Source organism: Nicotiana sylvestris, chromosome 10 (assembly GCF_000393655.2).
Source record: "Nicotiana sylvestris chromosome 10, ASM39365v2, whole genome shotgun sequence".
Lineage (NCBI taxonomy): Eukaryota > Viridiplantae > Streptophyta > Magnoliopsida > Solanales > Solanaceae > Nicotiana > Nicotiana sylvestris.
This window is the reverse complement of record NC_091066.1, coordinates 139,566,379-139,592,139: the sequence shown is the minus strand read 5'-3', so window position 1 is coordinate 139,592,139 and position 25,761 is coordinate 139,566,379.

The following is a 25,761-nucleotide window of genomic DNA, read 5'->3' as shown; positions in this document are numbered from 1 at the left end:
AATGTTCAGCCCTTTTCTCTCTCTCGTTTTTTTCTCTTTCTGTTTTCCGTATCTGTATATTTTTCTCTATCTGTGTGTATATTTTTTCTTCTCTGTCTCTCTTTTTTCTATGTCTTGTGTTCAAGACTTCATATATATAATCCCATCCCATAAATCTTTTAATCAATTAAAATCAACACTTTTTCTCTACCCAACTCATTATCTTCCCACTCATCCCCATTACATTAAATAAACATATCACACCACCCCATTATATTTTGTCCCCCATGCTTCATTTAAAATAATACAAGATTCCCCCCACTATATTTTGTCTTGTCCCCCTTTATATTAAACAACTATATCACAACCCACCCCATTTCATTTTGTCCCCCATGCTTCAAATAAACAATTACAAAATGTACAATTCCTAAACTACCCCCTCCGACCTTACTGAAATTACCAAACTACCCCTGAACGTACTACAAATTTACCAAACTACCCATCAGCTATAACACATCAATTAATCAAACTTAACCAAAATATAGACAATATGATCAATTTCTAACAATGTTCAAACAACAATATGAACACGGATGAACATCATAACAACAATATCACATGAACACGATTTTAACAACATTTCAACAACAAATCACATGAACACAAATTGAACAACAAAGAACAACTAAAATTTGATTGAACAATATTTTAGCAACAAACAATCCTATTTTCGGATTCAACAACTACAACAAACAAGTATATTTAGATTTCTAACTTCAATCATATTGAACTTAAAATCAATTCTAACAACATTACAACCAACAATTCCTATATTAAACTTTATGAGACAAATTCAAGAAATAATCACAAATGGTAAACAAGAAATCAAGCTATACAAATTTCGGATTCAAGAACAATCAAACAAAGTATGAACATGAATTAAATCTATTTTAAACAACAAACATGATGGATTTAAACGATTAAACCAACATATTTCTCTAACACAACTAAATTCTTTAAACAAATAACAAGATCGACGAAGAAACAATTATGAACTTAAACTTGAACTTAACAATATTAACAATTTCTAACAATACATAAACACATGAAACAAATTGAAGAAATAGTTAATTAAATTTCAATTTGAATCTAACAAACATCAAACTAACAAATATTCACTTAAACAATAATACAAACATGAAATGAATATGAAAACAACTAATTAAACTTCTATTTTGAAATCTGAAAATTAATTTAACAAACAACATGAACATGAACAAAACCAAAAATCAAATATCTAACCATAGACATGAATAAAACAAACATTCGCCGATTTTAGATTCGAAAAATATCAAAACAAAATACGGACAAAATAAAATTCAAAAACTACTAACCGGATTGAAACGACGAATGACTAACCAACGACGAATGACATCGACCAAAACTCATCCGTGTATGCGAGGCCGAAGTGAAGAGGACGAAGGTGAGGTGGCAGCGTCGGGGGCAGCTGAAGCCACTGCCGCGACAAAGCAGCAACGGCGACGACGAACTAGCAGCGGCGTCCAAGCAGTGATAGCAGCATTAACGACAACCATGGAAGCAGCAGTCCATTGAGGAGGACGACGGGGAGAAGAAGCAACATCGGCAGAAGCAGCGATGGGGAGGTTGACGATGAAGCAGCTGCGACATGAGTGTTTGGACGTAAAGTTGCTGAATGCAGCTGCATGAGAAGCAGCAGTTCGGTCGCGTTCGGAGGTCGTTTGGTCGAAACAGAAGCAGCATGGTCAGCCATGGACGTCGAGCTCAAGCTTGAGCTCGATGAGCTTCGTCAATGGCGGATAGGGCTAGGAATTTCGGACGAAGAAGAAGGAGATGAAGACGATGTAGCCATGGGTGATCGGATTTAATGGAGGATCGCCGGAGAGGTTTTGGAGAGGAAGAAGATAGGGTGGCCATTGTTAGCTTTCTTGAAGCTTGAGGAAGAAGAAGAAGATAGGAGGGGGGCGGATGGTTTAGAATTTTTTTTAGGGTTTTTGTCTTCTTCTTTTTTTGTTTTGTTTTGTAAAATGTAAGACAAAGGGGTTTGGGTCTTTTGGGTTATGGACTGGGTCGACCCAGTTCGAAATGGACTGGGTCGTAGGGAAGATTGGGCCATTTTTTGGGCCTGTGGCTTGAAATTGAAGAAGAGGCCCAATTCCGACTTTCTTTATATTTTCGCTCTCTTTTCTTCTTTTATTTTTCTAAAACTAAATTATAAAAATACTTAAACTATTATTAAGAACTAAATTAAGTTATAAAAGCGCAAATTAACTCCCAATAACAATTAACGCACAATTAAGTATTAATTAAGCATAAAATTGTATATTTGGACATTAAATGCTAAAAATGCAAACGATGCCTATTTTTGTAATTTTTAATTTTTGTAAAACAAATTTAATTACTAACAATTGTAGAATTAAATCCTACATGCAAAATGCGACATATTTTTGTATTTTTTTTATTAATTTAACAAATAAACAAACACATACAAATAATTATTCAAAATATCACAAAATATCACAAAATTGCACACCAAAGAAAAATCATTTTATTTTTGAATTTTTTGGGAGTAATTCTCATATAGGGCAAAAATCACGTGCTTACAGCTGCCCCTCTTTGCCCGGAGACACGAAGGGTTTTCGTGCAAAGATAAAGCGAGCGATTTTTGCCCATCCGAGTACTCCGTTGAAGCATTTTTTGAAAAAGATTTGACCGAACCTTTGCTTCAAAGGTTTCCTACATATCCTGGGCTAAACAGGAATCAGGTCAATGTAGTTCGGGAAATTTTGGTAGCTGGGACTACCGTGGGACTGCATTGTTACTGTTGTTGCATGCTATTACCACTGCTTACCGATCTCCTTGTTACACCATGCTTAAAAGAAAACAAGAAGCTAGGCTAGAGTACAATTTGTTTTTGTTGCCTTGCTTCCTTGTCTGCTTGCATTTCTTCCGGTGCTTTTCTTCTTTTGACACATGTACTTGAGTTTGTACTGTGACCTCTTGTTGCAACCTTCTGTTTCCCGGTGCCGGGGAATTTTATTGTTTCCTGCTGGGGATTCCTATTGTAACCCTCTGTTTTATTGTCCTCTGACTTGATCTTGAAATGTATGCCTCTGTTATCTGGGCGGGCTCCCAACTTCAATACTTGAAAATTAAAGACTTGAAATGTATGCCTCTGTTATCTGGGCGGGCTCCCAACTTCAATGCTTGAAATGTAAAGACTGAATGGCCATTCCTCTCTTCAGGCGGGCTCCTGACTTCAACAACATCTTTGAAAATAAACGTCATTCCTCTCTTCAGGCGGGCTCCTGACTTCAACAACATCTTTGAAAATAAACGTCATTCCTCTCTTCAGGCGGGCTCCTGACTTCAACAACATCTTTGAAAACAAATGTCATTCCTCTCTTCAGGAGGGCTCCTGACTTCAACAACAACTTTAAAATAAAATCCTATTCGAGGGCGGATGAACCCATTATATCCTATTCGAGGGCGGATGAACCCAAAATATCCTATTCGAGGGCGGATGAACCCAAAATATCCTATTCGAGGGCGGATGAACCCAAAATATCCTATTCGAGGGCGGATGAACCCAAAATATCCTATTCGAGGGCGGATGATCCCATTATATCCTATTCGAGGGCGGATGAACCCGAAATATCCTATTCGAGGGCGGATGAACCCGAAATATCCTATTCGAGGGCGGATGAACCCATTATATCCTATTCGAGGGCGGATGAACCCATTATATCCTATTCGAGGGCGGATGAACCCAAAATATCCTATTCGAGGGCGGATGAACCCAAAATATCCTATTCAAGGGCGGATGAACCCAAAATATCCTATTCGAGGGCGGATGAACCCAAAATATCCTATTCGAGGGCGGATGAACCCAACAATATCCTATTCGAGGGCGGATGAACCCATTATATCCTATTCGAGGGCGGATGAACCCAAAATATCCTATTCGAGGGCGGATGAACCCATTATATCCTATTCGAGGGCGGATGAACCCATTATATCCTATTCGAGGGCGGATGAACTCAAAATATCCTATTCGAGGGCGGATGAACCCAAAATATCCTATTCGAGGGCGGATGAGCCCAAAATATCCTATTCGAGGGCGGATGAACCCAAAATATCCTATTCGAGGGCGGATGAACCCAACGATATCCTATTCGAGGGCGGATGAACCCAAAATATCCTATTCGAGGGCGGATGAACCCAAAATATCCTATTCGAGGGCGGATGAACCCAAAATATCCTATTCGAGGGCGGATGAACCCAAAATATCCTATTCGAGGGCGGATGAACCCAAAATATCCTATTCGAGGGCGGATGAACCCAAAATATCCTATTCGAGGGCGGATGAACCCAAAATATCCTATTCGAGGGCGGATGAACCCAAAATATCCTATTCGAGGGCGGATGAACCCAAAATATCCTATTCAAGGGCGGATGAACCCGAAATATCCTATTCGAGGGCGGATGAACCCATTTTCAAAATCTTGGAATTGTCTTACCTCCGACTGTTTTTCTTCGAATCGTGTTGTCTTGCTATCTCTTAAAACTTGAATTGATTTCCTCGTTCCTCCGAGAAAATTTTCGACAATGGCAGAAAATCTTCTGCCCCAGTTTTGGTGCTTTTCCTTGTTCTCCAGGTGGACGCCTGACTTCTGATATTTCAACTGTTCTTCCTTGTTCTCCAGGTGGATGCCTGATTACTAATACTTCAACTGTTCTTCCTTGTTCTCCAGGTGGACGCCTGACTGCTAATACTTCCATTTCTCTTCCTTGTTCTCCAGGTGGATGTCTGATTGCTGTTTCTTTCATTGTTCTTCCTTGTTCTCCAGGTGGACGCCTGATTGCTAATACTTCCATTACTCATCCTTGTTCTCCAGGTGGACGCCTGACTGCTGGGGATAATACCACTGGGGGAGTCTCCTTTCTTTCCCTCCTTCCAATTCAATTTTTTTTTCTTAACACTGTTGGGGATAAAAGTGTTATCTTCTTGGGATAACGTTGTTGAGGATAACGCTGCCGGGGAATTTTATCCCTTCAAATCGATGCTTCATTCTTCTGGAAGCTGCTGGGGAGGATAATGGCTATTTGCTTTTCTGAGCACAAATGTCATCCCTTCGTTCTGTCTGCTGGGGATCAACTTCCTCCATTAGAAGCCTATTATGTTGGGGGCAACCATGGTTCAAAGACCACTTCCTTGGTGCTATCTTTATTCTTCCTCAAATGGGTACCTGATTTCCAGAAAATTTTCTAACTGAAAGGAAAATTTTCTGCCCCAGTTTTACAGTCTCCCTTATGGCATGCATTTTCCGACATCAATGCCATTTCCTTTACCTATTTCAAATTAAACAAAATTTGTTAGTTTAAAATGCGGTGGTTGGTTGTGATACTCCTACTGGGATGGCTTTTCCCTTTCTCCTTCCCTGCTCTGTGTTCCAAAACTTGTTGGGGATGATATTATTTGCTGGGGATAATCCTTTTCTGCTGGGGATATCCCTCCTCTTTTGTGGCATAGCTCGGAAACTGGCATTTCCCCGACCCTTTAGTCTTGCATGAGTTTCCCATGCAAGACTTATCTTGGATGCTCATTGCTCTCCTTGTTTGTCCACGGGCCTTGGCCTTGAGGTTTAATAACCTTTGATTTTGGCAAGGATATCCCTCTTGACACTCGTTGATCCTTTTGTCAATTCCCTTTTGCTGGAGATATCTTTCTTGACACTGGCCTCGCGCTTGTTCCTTGCTGACTATACCATTTGTATGTACTAGTCAGATCTTATCTTGGAAAGCTGATGGCCTATTTTGAAGTCATTTCCCACTGGTTCTGACCAAACAGACTCTACTGGGGAAATTTCTATGAAAGGAAAAGATAAAAGGAAACAGAATAAAAGACAACGGAAAAAGATGACTCTTTAACAAAAGAAACTATAAATAAAAAAAAACCTATCACACGCAGACACCGACTCTAATGGTCATGACATGCATATGTGGCCTATCCTCTGCTGTCAATCATCTTTCAAGATCTTCAATTGGCAATTCCCCATCTGATTCTTAATCTTATTCGACTTGTAGTGCCCGAAGGGTTTTCACTATCAAGCCTCTCTCATTTTGGGTTTTTCTCTCAACTTTCATCACCTTATGGTGCATGTGAAGGTTTTCACCGATAAGACTCTCTCATTTGTATCACTTTTCAGCTGGGGATTTGGAGTGTTGCCGGTATGACTCTCTCTGCTGGAGATTAGAGTCCTTTCTGCTGTGGAACAGAATGTTATGTTCGCCGGTAAGACTCTCATTTGTCTGACTTGGCATCTTTTGCAGACTGATCAGAAGGTCTTTCTTTGGACCGTAATGTGGGTTTTTTGGATAGGCTTAGAAAGAAAGGGTATTAAAGGCTCAAAAACAAATCAATTTGGGGTTCAAAATTACAACCTTCGAAATCATATTTGTTTATAACAAGCGCAACCCTTGCCCCAGTTTCTTGCTTGGGGATTATTTATTTATTATTTATATTTTTTTTAATTTTTTGTTACACTATGCACACCATGCACATTATGCACACTATGCACCCTATGACCGAGCCGTGAGGCGCCTACGTATCCTCTTTGAGGAATCAGGTCAAACGTAGTTCCCAATTCCTCTTTTTGTTTTGACTTTCTTTTGTTTTTTTTTTGTTATCATTTTTCTCTCATTTTTCGTTTTTTTTTGTTTATTTTTTCCTTTACCTTCCAGGCTCGTATTTCCTAGTCGTTGCTATTGATTCCGAACGAGGGGTATGAAAGAAAATAAATAAGGCTCAAAAGGGATAACGAAGGATAAAGTGTTTAGGTAGCAGAACAAAATGCCTTCGTCATTCCAGTCTTCAAAACATGCCAAGTGCAAACAACACATTTGAACATAGATTTATAGTCTCTTCCGATGGTGTTGGACTTGACAATTATGTTAACATTTGCTTTTCATTTGTCATTTCTAAAGCACCGTTGGGCGACACTCTCACTCTTATTATCATGAACGACCCTCATGCCAATTTGGCGAATCTTGCTTTTAAACGGTTTTCTTTGTGCTTTACTTTCCCCAGTTCCACATGACTCGGGCTTCAACTAATCTCAAACCGTTCTTATTTCCTTTAAATGCTTTGATCACCTTCCTAGGGTTTTATGATTAACTTTAAAGACTAGGCCCAAACTGTGTGCGCATGTCATGTCAGGAGAATCAGCGTTGAATAAAAATGATAAAAAGACCCAACAAAAGATGACGAGAAATAATAAAAGACCGGTTTTCGTATTAGACTATCGGCGAAATGGTTTGAATAATAAAACAAACAAAACAACCAAAATAAAATCCTAACACAACCTTGACAAAACTTAAACAAACTGATATGACAAACTGGAAAGATAAGAAGGTTTGACACAAGACAATATTCAGATTACAACCCTAAGAATAATCCGGACAACAGAAATGACAACAAAATAAGCCACCACAAGCTTCTCTCTTGCTGACCAAGGAACAGAGCGTCCTCCCACTTTATCAAAATTGGCATCTTAGCCACTGAGCTTCGCATCAATATTGTCGAGACCATTGCCAACTTCTATATCATCAACCTTAGTCAACAAGTCCCAATAGGATTCGAGTGCTTCTGTTATCAAGCCTGATCCCCGCAAAGTGTGCTTCTGGGTCTTGCATTTCCGGCTTACCACAAACCAACCACCATACCTTTCTTTGTGATTCAAAGAGAAACAGGTTAGAATGGACTCCATTGGTCCCCATTATTAACAACATCTCTTTTTTTCATTTTTCTTTTTTTTCGATTTTTTTTTCATTTCTTTTTTTCATCATGCACTTGCGCTTTCCTTTATTTTTCTTTCTTCCCTTTTTTTTTCTTTTTCAGTGGTGGTCGAATCTTATAGAGATTGCCTACGTATCATGACCCCGCATGAATCAGACCTTGCGTAGTTCGGACCAATAAAAGATAAGCAATACTAATCATTTTTTTTCAATTTTCATATTAGGTTTCAAAGGTTTAAAAATGACCTACAAACTTGAAAATCAAATGACCCATATATTATAATCAAAAGTTTTACAAATTCCAAAACAAACGGCCAGCTTCCTTTCTTCGTTTGACAAATGCAACCAAACGGTTATTTTTGCAAATGTGGCCCCTTCCAAATTTTGAGGCCGGAGAGGATTATTTTATGACACTTTACACACTTGTCCGTTCTTTTACGAAAATAGCCTTTCGACAACTGAAAGATACTCTAAGGCTATTTCGGCAAGAACGGTTTAAGACGCGGCCGAAGCTGGCTCGGCTTATTTTTGACTAAAAATCCAAACGGTATTCACCTGACCGCTGACTCTTTGTTTTTTTTTTTCTTTTCAAATTACAATAAAAACTTGGTGTTGCAAACACGGCCCTTCAGCGCCTCAGGGACGAAGATTTTTAAGGCTGTGTGGGTCAACTGGACCAAATCTTAAAAAACGACCCAAAGGTGGCTGTTTATGCAAAGTCAGCCTTCCGGCATCCCTTTCGGGAACATTCGGCTGTGTCTTGACAAAATAGCGTCACCCGACTTCTTTATGTCAATTAAAATTTGACATAATATATTTTTTTGGCTATTATTTTTTAGCAAAAGGGGAAGTTGGACACCGCCCGACTTATTTATGACAAAATTAAAATTTTGACACGTTTTTTTTTATGTTTTTGGTTTTTGGCTATTTTAGCAAAAGGGGAGGTTGGACACCACCCGACTTATTTATGACAAAATAAAAAATTTTGACACGTTTTTTATTTATTATATTTTTTTTGGTTTTTGGCTATTTTAGCAAAAGGGGAGGTTGGACACCACCCGACTTATTTATGACAAAATAAAAAATTTTGACACGTTTTTTATTTATTATATTTTTTTTTTGGTTTTTGGCTATTTTAGCAAAAAAGGGGGGTTGGACCCCATGAGGATTGCCTACGTATCTCACATCCGGTGAGAATCAAACCCGCGTAGTTCGGGCATGAGAATAAGTAAATGAACTAATATTTTTTTTTTAATTGGAACTGTGAAAGAACTGCTTCAAAAGAAGAAAGGAAGTATATATATTTTTTTGATTGATTTCTTTTTGAAAGAAAGACTTGTAGAAATTCCTTTTCTTTTGATTTGAACTTTGAGAATTTCAAAAGTAAAAGGAAGATATTTTTTTTTTGTTTTTTCTTATTCTAAGAAGAAAGAAATTTTTTTTTACCTTTAATAAAAGAAATGCTTTCTAAAAAAATATTTTTTGAATTTTGAATTTTCTTTTCAATTTTTAAAGAAGAAGGAAAATATTTTCGAATTTGTTTTATTTTATTATATATATATTTTTTTAATTAAAAGACTTTCTAAAGAAGTCAATAATAGAAAATATTTTTGGATGTTTTGTTTTGAAAATTGGGAGTCTAAAAAAAACTTTTCTAGACTTTTTGCAACAAATAAAGATATATATACATTTTTGGAAATAAAGAGAAACTTTTTGGATTTATATATATATATATATATATTTGCAACAAATAATAAAACCACTTTCAACGCGACTCTTTTTATTTTATTATTTTTATTTTTATTTTGGTATCTAAACAAATAAATAAATAAAACCCCATTTTAAAAACAAGACTCTTTTTCATTTTCATTTTTTATGGCAAGACAAATTATTTTTTTTTCTAATTTGTTTTTTTTTAAAAACAAGACAGAACAACGACTTTTTTTTTTCTTTCTATTTTTCCTTTGCTTTTAATAAAACAAACTAATAAGACATTTTTTTTCATTTTCTCAAAATTTCGGCAGAGTTTTGACAGTATTTGGGCATTGGTTTTTTTTTTCAAAAATAAACAGTCAATTCCCTAACCGCTATTTCTTTTTTTTCAATTTTAAAATATTATTCATGATATTCAAAAGTCAGTCAACACACAAATCCGGATCAAATAAATGCGCAAGTAGCAGCAAGTAAGATGCATCAGGATGGTCATTTTTTTGGTACACCTGTCCTAGACAGACCCAACCCCTGTGTTGAGTCTCCAAAGTCAAATGCACGTGATGCAAACAAACGCTCCTACTAGGGATCCGGCATGAAGCTGAGTTATTCTAAGTGAAAAAACCTGAGGCATATTGTTCTAGCCCTGGCTCACCCAAGTGGACAGCTTGAGCCGAAGTGGGGGCAACGTACCGGGAGCACGAAAGTCTGCCCGGCCTAGTTACTTGTCCCAACTTCGTCTTATTTGGTATGACTTCTAACAGAAAGGTGGGCCACGCGCACGTGTACACCATAAGTTCAGAAGACTCAGAAAGAAGAAGGGTTTCGTAGCAGTTGTATATACACAATTCAGATAATATTAAAGCGGTAAAAGCATCATTTAGCACATTAGGCATATATCATGTAAAAATCAGATAATAAATAAAGCCAACTATACTAATGTAATTTTTAAGCTCGAATTCTTGAACCCTGAACCAGTGGTTCTGGGTTACGGATATTCCCCAGCAGAATCGCCAGAGCTGTCGCACCTCCTTTTTCCGCCCCCGCGAGGGGCGTGGGGAGTTTTCTCCAATTAAAGGACAGTCGAAACGGGATTTGTTTGTTTGTTTCAGAGTCGCCACTTGGGAATTTTAAGGCGTCCCAAGTCACCAATTTTTAATCCCTGAATCGAGGACAATATGACTCTGTTTGTTATTCTGCGAACCAGAAATCCTGAGTAAGGAATTCTGTTAATCCGGAAGAAGGTGTTAGGCATTTCCGAATTCCGTGGTTCTAGCACGGTCGCTTACCTGTTATTATATTTGACTTTGATTTATTAAATGCATTTTTATTGCTCAATTTTATTGTTACCGCTTCTTTTTAGACTGCTTGTAATTAAGGGCCCTTCTTTGAATCGAATCATGCGTACGTATATTCGTGTTATAGATTATATTTTTAAAACCTGCGGAATTGTGTCACGCGCACGTGTACACGATAATATAGATAATATATTTATCAATTATTTTCGAAATTGTGCTTAAATAAAAACAAGAACATTCGCCCTTTTTGTATAATTAAGTAGTGAACCTCACATCTCGGGTTTTTATGAAATTAATAATGATATTCTCCGAGGAATCCCTTTTATTAAATATTCGATCGAAGTTGCGCGAACGCATAATCCGAATTGCTTTTAGAAATATAATCAGGTTACGCGAACGTATCCCTAATCACAAAAATATTCTTGATAAGGTTCTCTACAAATTGTTATTACGTGTTGACCGCGAGCCTTATTTTACACATATGAATCATATATCTCAAATTTTAAAGAATTAATGGCGTGAAGAAGAAAACAGATAATATGTATCTAAAACTAACATTTTTTGTGGATACAACATTTGGATGTCTATAAATCGATTCGTGTATAAAATTGGGAAAGAACTTAAAATGAAAAACAAATTAATAGTTTCCGCAGAATCTTCATTGTTTCATTTAAGGCGAACTCTTCTTCTATATATCTTTTACATAAAATGCCACGATTCGTTTATAAATCCCATGTCCTTCTCATGTATTTGTTTAGTCCAAAGTTACAATGGTTTGGTTAATGTTTGCAATGGAAGATAAGAGTCAAGTTGATAAGAAAAAGAAATATTACAAACTGATTCAATAAAATTGCTTTATATACAACATAGTTATTCGTCTGAACCATTCATAATATTCTAACGTCGTAACAAGCTAATCAATTCACCTTTCTTATGGTTATACATATACCCGTTATCTTACCATATATGAAAAAAATACAATCAACATCATTTTAACCTTATTCAACAACAAAGGTTAATAATGTAGTTTTCTTGATATTTCTATTCTACTTTACATTTAGCTAACAATGTTACGGGATGCAATCAATAGCCCATTTTTATGTCATATTCCCTATTTTGACAATTCAAATATAACTATACTAATGAGATTTCGAAATGGACAATATTATTACAAAACTTATGCAAACTTTTAAAAGAAAACGATTAGATAATAGTCTTCATGTCAAGCATACTACTTTGTTAACCAACTGAAACAAACTGAAATTTAAACTAATAGACTTAAGTGAATATAACTCCAAACTTCATTTATTTGGCAACGTTGAAGCTTTTCGCAATATGAGTTTACAGATATGTACCTGATATTGGAAGCAAAAGAAAATGATGATAAGAATCAGCGACAGTAATAACAATATAGCAACAACAGTCCAGCAGCAATAACAACCCAGGAACAAAGTTTGCAAACCAGTAGAACAGTAATCCCAAAAATAAAATCTTCAAGCTTTGAATGAAACAACAACCATTAATACTAATTTCAAACAAAGAAAGAAAGCAGAAGAATTTTTTAGTTTTTATTTTTATTTTGAAAGCTTAAATATTTTTCGGAATTTTCTTTCTCTTAAATGTTCAGCCCTTTTCTCTCTCTTATTTTCAGATTTGTTTCTCTTTCTCGTTTTTTTCTCTTTCTGTTTTCCGTATCTGTATATTTTTCTCTATCTGTGTGTGTATTTTTTCTTCTCTGTCTCTCTTTTTTCTATGTCTTGTGTTCAAGACTTCATATATATAATCCCATCCCATAAATCTTTTAATCAATTAAAATCAACACTTTTTCTCTACCCAACCCATTATCTTCCCACTCATCCCCATTATATTAAATAAACATATCACACCACCCCATTATATTTTGTCCCCCATGCTTCATTTAAAATAATACAAGATTCCCCCCACTATATTTTGTCTTGTCCTCCCTTTATATTAAACAACTATATCACAACCCACCCCATTTCATTTTGTCCCTCATGCTTCAAATAAACAATTACAAAATGTACAATTCCTAAACTACCCCCTCCGACCTTACTGAAATTACCAAACTACCCCTGAACGTACTACAAATTTACCAAACTACCCATCAGCTATAACACATCAATTAATCAAACTTAACCAAAATATAGACAATATGATCAATTTCTAACAATGTTCAAACAACAATATGAACACGGATGAACATCATAACAACAATATCACATGAACACGATTTTAACAACATTTCAACAACAAATCACATGAACACAAATTGAACAACAAAGAACAACTAAAATTTGATTGAACAATATTTTAGCAACAAACAATCCTATTTTCGGATTCAACAACTACAACAAACAAGTATATTTAGATTTCTAACTTCAATCATATTGAACTTAAAATCAATTCTAACAACATTACAACCAACAATTCCTATATTAAACTTTATGAGACAAATTCAAGAAATAATCACAAATGGTAAACAAGAAATCAAGCTATACAAATTTCGGATTCAAGAACAATCAAACAAAGTATGAACATGAATTAAATCTATTTTAAACAACAAACATGATGGATTTAAACGATTAAACCAACATATTTCTCTAACACAACTAAATTCTTTAAACAAATAACAAGATCGACGAAGAAACAATTATGAACTTAAACTTGAACTTAACAATATTAACAATTTCTAACAATACATAAACACATGAAACAAATTGAAGAAATAGTTAATTAAATTTCAATTTGAATCTAACAAACATCAAACTAACAAATATTCACTTAAACAATAATACAAACATGAAATGAATATGAAAACAACTAATTAAACTTCTATTTTGAAATCTGAAAATTAATTTAACAAACAACATGAACATGAACAAAACCAAAAATCAAATATCTAACCATAGACATGAATAAAACAAACATTCGCCGATTTTAGATTCGAAAAATATCAAAACAAAATACGGACAAAATAAAATTCAAAAACTACTAACCGGATTGAAACGACGAATGACTAACCAACGACGAATGACATCGACCAAAACTCATCCGTGTAAGGCCGAAGTGAAGAGGACGAAGGTGAGGCGGCAGCGTCGAGGGCAGCTGAAGCCACTGCCGCGACAAAGCAGCAGCGGCGACGAACTAGCAGCGGCGTCCAAGCAGTGATAGCAGCATTAACGACAACCATGGAAGCAGCAGTCCATTGAGGAGGACGACGGGGAGAAGAAGCAACATCGGCAGAAGCAGCGATGGGGAGGTTGACGATGAAGCAGTTGCGACATGAGTGTTTGGACGTAAAGTTGCTGAATGCAGCTGCACGAGCAACAGCAGTTCGGTCGCGTTCGGAGGTCGTTTGGTCGAAACAGAAGCAGCATGGTCAGCCATGGACGTCGAGCTCAAGCTTGAGCTCGACGAGCTTCGTCAATGGTGGATAGGGCTAGGAATTTCGGACGAAGAAGAAGGAGATGAAGACGATGTAGCCATGGGTGTTCGGATTTAATGGAGGATCGCCGGAGAGGTTTTGGAGAGGAAGAAGATAGGGTGGCCATTTTTGGCTTTCTTGAAGCTTGAGGAAGAAGAAGAAGATAGGAGGGGGGGGGGCGGATGGTTTAGAAATTTTTTTAGGGTTTTTGTCTCTTTTTTTTTGTTTTGTTTCGTAAAATGTAAGACAAAGGGGTTTGGGTCTTTTGGGTTATGGACTGGGTCGACCCAGTTCGAAATGACTGGGTCGTAGGGAAGATTGGACCATTTTTTGGGCCTGTGGCTTGAAATTGAAGAAGAGGCCTAATTCCGACTTTCTTTATATTTTCGCTCTCTTTTCTTCTTTTATTTTTCTAAAACTAAATTATAAAAATACTTAAACTATTATTAGGAACTAAATTAAGTTATAAAAGCGCAAATTAACTCCCAATAACAATTAACGCACAATTAAGTATTAATTAAGCATAAAATTGTATATTTGGACATTAAATGCTAAAATTGCAAACGATGCCTATTTTTGTAATTTTTAATTTTTGTAAAACAAATTTAATTACTAACAATTGTAGAATTAAATCCTACATGCAAAATGCAACATATTTTTGTATTTTTTTTTATTAATTTAACAAATAAACAAACACAGACAAATACAAATAATTATCCAAAATATCACAAAATTGCACACCAAAGAAAAACCATTTTATTTTTGAATTATTTGGGAGTAATTCTCATATAGGGCAAAAATCACGTGCTTACAAGAACTGTTATGGTTCTGTTTTTGTTAAGTACCTTCTTTGATATCCGTCTATGTGCATTTTTTGTAATTTTCGTTAAAGTTTTCTAACTAATCTCATTTGTCCCAAAATTAGGGCTCAGATCTTTTAAGATCTGTTCTGGTTCTATTTTTGGTTGAATACCTTCTTTAATGTTTCGTATACCTGTCTATGTGCATGCTATTGTGATTCTACTCATCCAGAATTAATGATCAGATCTTTTTCAATCTATTATGATTCCTTAATTCTGAGTATTTTCTCTTTAATGTTCTCGTGTATCTATGTGCATCTATGTTATTCCTTTGGTTATTTCTGACTATTTTACTTATCCTAAAATTAGGGTTCCGATTCTTTACTTCCTTGCTGATTCTGTCTATCTATTTATGACACCTTCCTTTAATTGTTACCTAAGAGTCTTTGATTCCCAAACTCGTTTGATTCCCTAAATTACTGTGATTGCATATTTCACGCGTCTATGTACTGTTATTACTGGCTTACCTTAAATAATATTAGGAGTTTTACTTCTTTAATTAATTGTTAGCTTTCCTTGTTTGATTGTTACCTTATTTATGGACCCTAGTCTAATGCTATTTAAACTCCTCCCCTCTTTTCCCTTAGGACAAGACGGAGAAATCGAAACTATTCTCACTATTAAAACTCTATACTCTATACTATTATTCTATTCTGCTTTGATTCCTGGCCGGCTGGAAGCCAATGCTAGAAATCTTCTTGTTGTTTGTTGCTGTTGATGATCCTTATTGCATTACTTAACTTCTTTCTATTTCATCTGAACTAGTAAGTTACTGAAACTTCTTTACCATTTCAGTTGTTCAATATGCTACTATTAGACTCATTGCTCTATGTGTTGTAGACATGTAAACTAGTTGATAAAACCTATTTAATTATGTGCCCTTAAGGCTATCCTAGAGTATGTCTAATATCTTTCCCTAAAACTAGCTCATCATGTATCCCTTAGTTTGTTGTTGAATCTGTTTGCATGTTATTCCACTGATTTTGTGCTCACTATGCTCTTAGTTCACTGATAACTAGTATGCTGTTTGATTCATGGTTGATCAATGACTTTCTTCTACATAACTTATCCTAGTCTGAATCATTTACTATCTATATGAAGTATGTTTTGATCCCTTGTTAAGATTTTTAAACTTGCCAGTGTCCAACTTACTGGTTTCAAAATGTTTACCTCTATTTCTGTGTGTGACCCTACCCCTAAGTATGATCCCTAATCCTGTCCTGCACTCTTCTGAACCCTAACTTTTGTTAATCTAAATACTATCCTTGGTCTTCTTAGTGTGAGCACTACTGTCGCGCCCCCTTTTTTTCCCTCCCCATTTACGGGGAGGAAAAGGTCTGGGTTTCGACATTTATGGCGGGTAGTAACTCATTTCCCTTTGGGATTTGGGTATTTGAAGAGTCGTCACCTAACAAATTATGGTGAAATAGGGCACCTAAAGCGATTAACTCTTGGATTGGTTTGCATTACCAGAGATTTAGGGTAAGGGCTCGAAATAACCTCAAGGGGATGGTGTTAGGTACCCCTCTTAGTCCACAACTGTGGGTCCCGGCCGAACTTGTATTTATGAATTAGTCCATCAATAAATAAGTAGTTGAAACAAATAATTGCAAGTAAAGCACGTTGGGCGTTGTATAACTCAAATAATAAGACAAAGATTTTAAACAAGTTGTGTACATATAGAAAAGTAAAGCAAAAGGATTTTTGGAAAGGAGGGGTCCTAGGTTGGTTAGCCTACAGGATCACCCCACGCAATGTACGGTAAACACTCCTCAATGAGGGGCTACACGTGACATTAGCGTGCAGTCATCATATCTCGTTCTACCCAAGTCCCTCCCCTTGGTCATAGCCTAAAGCGTTCTAGTAAACTTGACAATGCCTATGCGTACACTACCCGTCCCTTCCTTGTGGCCCTGGAGGTATTTTAGGACTTCTAAATCTGATCAGTTCTAGACAACCCCTAAGGTGCTTAAAAGGAGAAAATTCTAGGCGACGAGTAAGAACAATTTAGGACTGCATATAAAGTAAGTTAGAGGCTCATAGTTACCTCCTCAAGCATATCATATAAGTGCACATCTTCAAACAACATTCATACACTTAAGAAAACAAATCCTAGAATATGATATCTAAGTGAGCAGAGGTTATAAAGTACTGAATTTGGCCAATATGTGAAGGATCCTATTTAACTTGCCTACTGATTAGACCTGTTAAATCTGAACAACTTCAAGTAGTAGAAATACAGTTTCAGAGTTGCAAAATTTTTTAAACTCACCCTATAGACTTGCCTAAACATTGAATAGTGGTGTCTTAAGAGCATGATAACTATGTTTGATATAGTAAAATAGTGGGCAGATTTAAAAAACGAACTCTTGAATTCCTATAGGCATGCTTTCTAATTGTAAATTAGGGCAGTACTCGAAAGAATTCATTTAAGGAAAACAAACCACTGATTAGACCAGTTTCGAAGTAAACTAACATGAATTGAACTGACTTATTTGAACTAAACTGATTTTAGATTTATAGGCAGAATTTCTGATGTTGTTCCCTATAAGCATGATAGCTAATTGTTAAGAGCTGATGTTAGAAACTTGTAAGCATGATATTTAATGAAAACAAATGTAATTACCCGTTATAACATATGTTGAACTGGATCATATTCTATAGATATGGTATCTACTTGTGAAGTTGATTTTAAAACCTACAGACATGATTTCTATTAGCGAAACCATTTGAAACCTATAGGCATGATTTCTAACATGGTAAGGCAAACATAACAAATATAAAATCCTATAGACATGGTTTCTACCCATATTACCCCACAAATATGTAACTATCCACCCCTTTTCACTAATCACCCCAATATTCGTTTTTAAATTATTACAAACCAGATGAATGAATTACATAACTAGATAAAAGAAAAAGAAGAAGTTACGATATAGGGAGCCTGAAGCAGGCCCAAGAAATTTCCTAAACCTCCAATAGCCTCAAATGCCAATTTCATAGACAATATCATTATCTAGGCGCATCAGAGTTCTCTAAGGATCTCAAGGATCCCGGGCAGTGCTCACACATAGACTTTGTAACCAAATTGAGTAAGTGTAGTGTGGAAGGGCCAGTATCAGTGTGCCAGAGTTCAGAGGGATCTCAAAAGGATCCCAAGGTAGTACACACATTGGAGGGGGAAGAACCTAGGGACTTAGGAGTAGAGTGAGAGTGCTTGACATAGTTTGAAAAGTTTCAATATGGAAATAGTGTTAAAAGTGATTTGCTTGAAATAGTTTTGTAAAAAATAACATAGGGAGTTATTAAATAAGACAATTTTGAAAGGGGTAAGGTGATCAACAATCCACAAACCAAATACAGAACCAGAAGAGGTTCATCAACACTTCAATACATGAAATCAAACAGGGGTAATGGGGGATATGGAGTAAGTATAGGGCACATAGTAAGCACAAATGCACATGGGTACAGAATCAGAGAAGCCTTAAAAGGGGTTCAAGGGATTTTAAGGTACAACATGAACTTCAGAGTTAATACAGAATCAAATAGACTTAGGATAGCCAACTACTTTACACATGCAGGTGCATGCTAGAAATCAGAGAAACATAGTCACATTGCAGTGTACTAGAAAGGGATTCATGAGCAGGCTAATCTTAAGAGGGTATATTCAGAAGCATGCAGTAAAGAAGAAAGTGAAGTAGACATGTTAGTTGCAAGTTGAATAACAAAACCATAGATAGAAGCATATTAGAAATATGACAAATTGAAGCATTAGGAGAAGCATATTGTTTTGGGACGTGAATTGAAATTAGAACATACCAGTAAAGAGATAGTAAACACAAAGTGAAAGAGAACCCAATAGTTAGCCTTGGCTTGCAGCCGGCTAACTTAAAACAGTAGTAAGTAAAACAAAAGAGAGCAAAAAGCTTTGAGTGTGAGAAAGAGATTTTTGAACCAATGTGTTCGTGTGTTATGTTAATGAAAGAGCAGGGTACTTATAGTTTGAAAAAATGTAGAAAATAAAGCAAGAATTAAAGTTCAGCATAATTATGGAACCATGTACTAATTAGAATCAAATTAATGCAAGTACTCCCTTAATTAAGGGGTAATTAACCAACGGTAAAGAGTAGGACATGTTTAAGGAAAGAAAATCAAGCAAGGCATTAGGTACAAAATAGAAAATTAGGGGTAAATACACAAGGAAACAGTTAGTGAAGAATCAACAAATAACACGGTTAACCAAATAAGATAAGAGAACTAAATAAGGTTGCAAAATATAGAAATAATAGAGAATCAGCATATAGGTATTACCATAGTAGATCAATGAATCAAGGACTCGAGATAACACTGACTTAAGGTAAAATTCATAAGTCTCCATGAATATGCAAGCAAGCCAAGTTTAAACAGAAAGAATCAAAGGTTTAAAGGAAAGTTTTCAAATCAAACCAAGAAATTAGGAATTCAGAATCAATCAAAGAGAAGATTATGTGTCAGTGCTTAGCATATAAATAAAGTAAGACAAGGATAACTAGAGGTCGACACATAACTCTAGCAAGCACCAAAAGTTAAACAATACTGATTTGATGAGAAAGAGGAAAGTCTTGAACAGTAAAGATGAACACAAGCACATAGAATCGATGTAAGTTAGGCTAAGAAACTCAGTAGAAACATATTCAAGGCAAGATGGTCACAGAAACTCAAAAACGAGAACCGGTTAGTCATGCTGATACACAGAACCAAACGAAGAAACCTAGGAAATTAGGGCTTTCAATATAGTCGAGTTAAAGATGTAGTAAAATCATAGAATCAGTTAAAATGTGAAAGAAATAGAAGTTTAAACACAAAGAATCAGTTAAACAAGGTTTTAAAAGAAGTTACAAAACCCTAGATTTTTAGAAGAAGGTGAAAACACTTGAAATCACATGATTCTTGGAAAGAACCTCAAGGACAGTGTAAAACATTAAAAAAACTAACTCAAATCGTACAGATCTAGGAGGTGTAGAAAAAAAGTTAGGGTTTCGAAAGAAAACCGTATAGAGATGAAGAAACATGTCTAAAAACCCAAGGATCGTAGCAAATACAGCATGATTTTGCTTGAAATTACACTGGAGTAGCCAAGAACATGCAGTAGATGAACCTTAGATGCAAGTTGGCATGGCCATGGGCCCTTGAAGACCTTAGAGAAGGCAAGCATGACATGAGAGGAGCCATTGGAAGCTTAAGAGACGATGAGAGGTCACCAGAGATGGCCGAAGATGGGAGTTTGGCGGTTGAAAATTAGGGTTAGGTTAAGAGTGTTTTGAGAGAGGAGAGGATCTTAGGGCGGCGGATGTGAAGAGAGATTAGGGTTAAAGGGTGTTTAAAATTAAAAAAGGAAAGAATGAACGAGGGTCGTTGATCTAAAAAGATCAACGGCCAGGATCTGATGAGTTTTGGGTTAGGTGGGTGTAATTAGGGCCTGGGTTGGGTATTTTAATCCGAAATTGGGCTAGGGTATTGGGTGTAATTGAGGCTAAAATTGAAATATAATTTGGCTAAGTTTTAAATAGCCAATTTAACACTATATAATTTATAATAAATAATAGATAATTTCTAAAAATTAATTTCATGTACGAAAATGATTTAAAATAGATATTTAATATTTTAAAAATATAGAAGATCATTTTACACATATAAAATGTAATTGTACATTAAAAAGGCTAATATTGAAATTATATGCAAATTGGATTAAAAATATAAATGTAATTATAAAAAATGCACGAAAAAATATTTAAGCAATATTTTGGCATAAATATAGGATTTAGATGATTAAATTATCACAAAAATAATTTGAAGGTTAATTATTGGAAATTTTATAAGCAAAAAAGGAATAATTAAATCATTTTAAAATATTTTTAAAATTATAGAAAAATTATAAAAACCTTGTGCATGCGTATATATTCATATATATGCTATTTTGAAAGTATTTATGTATATTAAATAGGAAAAAATTGGGTATCAACAACTGCTCTTCTTTACTCGGGAAGGATGAAAGAGTTTTCCGGTAAAGAAATGATGGCTAATTTTGATCGGACGGGATGTTTTGAAAGACAGAGGTCAGACTCCGTTCTTCGAGCTGCCTACATATCCCTATTTTACAGGAATCAGTCCATGCATAGTTCTGGATTCATCTACGGAATATGCTGATGAAATTATTGCAAGAGTGGACACGCGATGCGGAAACGGCTATGGTGAGTGGTTTAAGGCTCGGGACAGTTGAAGGAACTGGAGCGCGATTTCTCCTGCTGGGATAGCGGTTGCTTACTAATTACCTATAGAAAAAAGATGCTACAAACATGTATTTGCGATAATTTAAACATGATGTAAATTCTCTTTGGACCATGAAGGTTGTCTTCGGACGATTAAAGATGACGTCCTTGGACCATGACGTCCTGGGGAATGAATTGCTTAGTGAGGGATTCGCAGGCCGTGAAATTATGTTTTTGGCCCACGAAGATGGTGCTTTCGAACCATGACGCCTTTTAATAATGATATGCAAGTTCGAGAGATCCTCAGGCCATGACATAGTGTCTTCCGGCTATGAGGATGATGCCTTTAGACTATGACGCCTTCAGATAGATTGGCAATATTTCAGCCAATGATATGCAATTATAGGATGTTAAAAGACAAGGCTTAGTCTTGCGAAATGGAGGGCATAGCTTAGCCCAACAGAAAAGCAAACAGATAGTGCTAGAAATAGAGCAAAATTTGTGTGAAAAGGGACAATGCTTAGTCCTCATGCAAATAGGGAGGAAGGGATTAGCCTAATGCCAGATGGATATAGAGATTAGCCTCATGCAGGATGGAGGCAGGGATTAGCCTCATGCAGGAGGGAGGCAGGGATTAGCCTCATGCAGGATGGCGGTAGGGATTAGCCTCATACATGTATGGAGGTAGGGATAGCCTCATGCAAATAGGGAGACAGGGATTAGCTTCATGCAAATATCAAGGTAGGGATTAGCCTCATGCAAGTAGGGAGGCAAGGATTGGCCTCATGCAAGGATTGGCCTCATGCAGGTATGGAGGCAAGGATTAGACTCATGCAAATAGGGAGGCAAGGATTAGCCTCATGCAAGTATAGAGGCAAGGATTAGTCTCATGCAAGTATGGAGGCAAGGATTAGCCTCATGCAGGTATAGAGGCAGGGATTACCCTTATGCAGGTTTGGAGGCAGGGATTAGCTTCATGCAGATATACAAGTATTAAGTAAAAGTAGCATATGTCTTAGTTGGAGATGTATATTCGATGTCTGGTGGCCTGATTGATAGTGATCTTGCTACGTGCATATATTTGCGGATGTGATCGTCATGTCAGATGTGCCTACGTTAAAAGAAAAATTGTAAGTTTTGTGAGGGGGAGGTTGGTTCGTGCTTCATCTGCCGGCCTTTGCGTTGCTCTGTCCTAAAACCCTTTCGAGTTCCCTTGGGTGGCACCTGACTATTACGGAAATAGAGTTTTAGAAAAAATATGCAATTATTGATAAAAATAGAGTTATTTAGAAATATGTTGATACATTAAGTGATTTTGATGAACCAGTGACTATAACATATCTCAAAGGCATTGTAGCTCTCTTATATTGGAATTTTGAGGGTCCTCCTCAAAATTCTGCCCCAGTTCAGTAGATGATCTTTGACTGTTTGCGGATAATAAGCCTTGCTGAATCTTCTTCGGAATTTTGAGAATCCTTCTAAAAATTTTACCCCAGTTTCTTAACTGACTTTCTAGCATGCGATGGAGTTGGCTAGACTTGCTCCGGAATTTTGAGGGTCCTCCTCAAAATTCTGCCCCAATTTCTGGAGTTGGGGGGAAATGGAATTTTATTATGATATGACTGAACCCATAAGGCTGCCTATGTATCCCCTTTTAAATGGGAATCAGGTCAAGCGTAGTTCAAATACATTAGAAGAGAAATGTAAAATAATCTAGGAATAGTATCTCTTGACTGCGTCTGAATTGATTGGTTTTGGCCAGACTTCTCTATCCATTTTTGCAAGTATGAGTGCTCCTCCTGTTAGTACCCTGTGAACCATGTATGGACCTTGCCAGTTGGGAGATAATTTCCCTTTGGCTTCATCTTGATGTGGGAAGATCTTCTTCAACACCAACTGACCTGGTGTGAACTATCTCAGTTTGACTCTTTTGTTGAAAGCTCTAGACATTCTGTTCTGGTAAAGTTGGCCGTGACATACTGCATTCATCCTCTTTCCATCGATAAGGGCCAATTGTTCATAGCAACTCTTTATCCACTTTGCATCGCTGAGTTAAGCTTCCTATATGATTCTTAAAGAAGGAATCTCAACCTCTGGGATGACAGCCTTTGTACCATAAACCAGCATGTAGGGAGTTACCCCAGTTGATGTGCAAACGGTAGCGCGATATCCCAATAAAACAAAAGGTAACTTCTCATTCCATTGTTTGTGGTTCTCCACCATTTTCCTTAGTATCTTCTTGATGTTTTTGTTGGCGGCTTCTACGGCTCCGTTCATCTGAGGTCTATAGGCTATGAAATTTTTGTGCTTGATTTTGAAAACTTCACACATAACTTTCATTAGATCACTATTGGGATTGGTGGCATTATCAGTAACAATGGACTCGGGAACTCCAAATCAGCAAACAATACGATCCTTGACAAATTCTGTGACGACTTTCTTGGTTACAGCTCTGTAAGATGTAGCCTTTACCTATTTTGTGAAGTAATCGATGGCTACTAGAATAAACCTGTGTCCGTTTGAAGCAGTGGGCTCAATCGGGCCAATAACATTCATTCCCCAAGCGATGAATGGCCAGGGTGAGCTTGTTGCATTAAGCTCGTTTGGCGGCACTTTTATCATATCAGCATGCACTTGACATTGAAAGCATTTGCGGACATACTAGATGCAATCCGTCTCCATGGTCATCCAAAAATAACCTGCCCTGAGTATCTTCTTAGCCAAGATGAAACCATTCATGTGAGGGCCACATGTCCCGGCATGCATATCTTCAAGTAGCTTAGAAGCTTCCTTTGCGTCGACACACCTTAGTAAAACCACATTGGGAGTTCTTTTGTATAGATTTCCTCCACTGTGGAAGAAGTGATTGGATAATCTCCGGAGTGTGCATTTCTGAGTGTGATTTGCATGCTCCGGATATTCTCCCTTCGAGAAATACTCCTTGATGTCATAGAACCAAGTTTTTACATCCGTCTCTTCTTCAACATGGGCACAATATGCTGGTTGATTATGTATTTCCACGGGAATAGGATCGATATAATTCTTATCTGGATGTTGAATCATAGATGACAAGGTGGCCAATGCATCGGCAAACTCATTCTAAATTCTGGGCACATGTCGGAATTCTATCTTTGTGAACCTCTTTCTCAATTCCTGCATATGGTGCAGATATGGTAATATCTTGGAATTCTTGGTGGCCCATTCTCCTTGTACCTGGTGCACAAGCAAATCTGAATCATCGATCACCAGTAGCTCCTGAATGTTCATGTCGACTACCATGTTGAGTCCTAGTATGCATGCTTCATATTCTGCCAAGTTGTTGGTGCAGGAAAATCTGAGTTTAGCAGATACCGGATAATGTTGGCCGTTTCTGATACCAAAACTTCTCCAATGCCCACTCCTTTGAAATTTGCAGCTCTGTCAAAGAACATCCTCCAACCGTCATATGCTTCAGTAATGTCTTCCCCTACGAATGACACTTCTTCATCAGGAAAATATGTTTTCAAAGGCTCGTATGCTCCTCCCACCGAATTTTCAGCAAGATGATCTACCAATGCTTGTCCTTTGACCGCCTTTTGAGTCACGTAGACGATATTGAACTCATTTAGTAGTATTTGCCATTTAGCCAACTTCCTAGTCGACATGGGTTTCTGAAATATGTACTTCAAAGGGTCCATCCTGGATATGAGGTATGTTGTATAAGCACAAAAGTAATGTCTTAACTTCTGGGCCGTCTAGGTCAAAGCACAACAAGTGCGTTCAAGCAGAGAATATCGTGCTTCATAAGGTGTGAACTTCTTACTCAAGTAGTATATGGCCTGCTCCTTTCTTCCTGTCTCGTCATGTTGTCCCAAAACACATCTGAAGGCTCCATCCAATATAGAGAGATAAAGTAGCAAAGTTCGTCCTGGTTCTGGTAGGACCAGAATTGGTGGTGTGGACAGGTACTCCTTGATATTGTCAAAAGCTTTCTGACAATCCTCGGTCCAGCTTGTTTCGACACCTTTCCTCAGCATCTTGAAGATGGGTTCACATATGACTGTGGACTGTGCTATGAAGCGATTGATGTAGTTGAGACATCCTAGGAAGCTTATCATGTCTTTTTTGCTCTTAGGTGGTGGTAACTCCTGAATTGCCTTGACTTTAGATGGATCCAGCTCAATCCCTCGATGACTGACAATGAATACCAATAATTTTCCCGCAGGAACCCCGAATGCACACTTTGCAGGGTTCAATTTCAAGTTGTACCTTCTTAGTTTGTCAAAGAACTTCCTCAAGTCTACTATGTGATTTGTGTCCCTCTTGGATTGATAGCGACGTCATCCACATAAACCTCTATTTCTTTATGTATCATATCATGGAAGATGGTTGTCATGGCTCTCAGG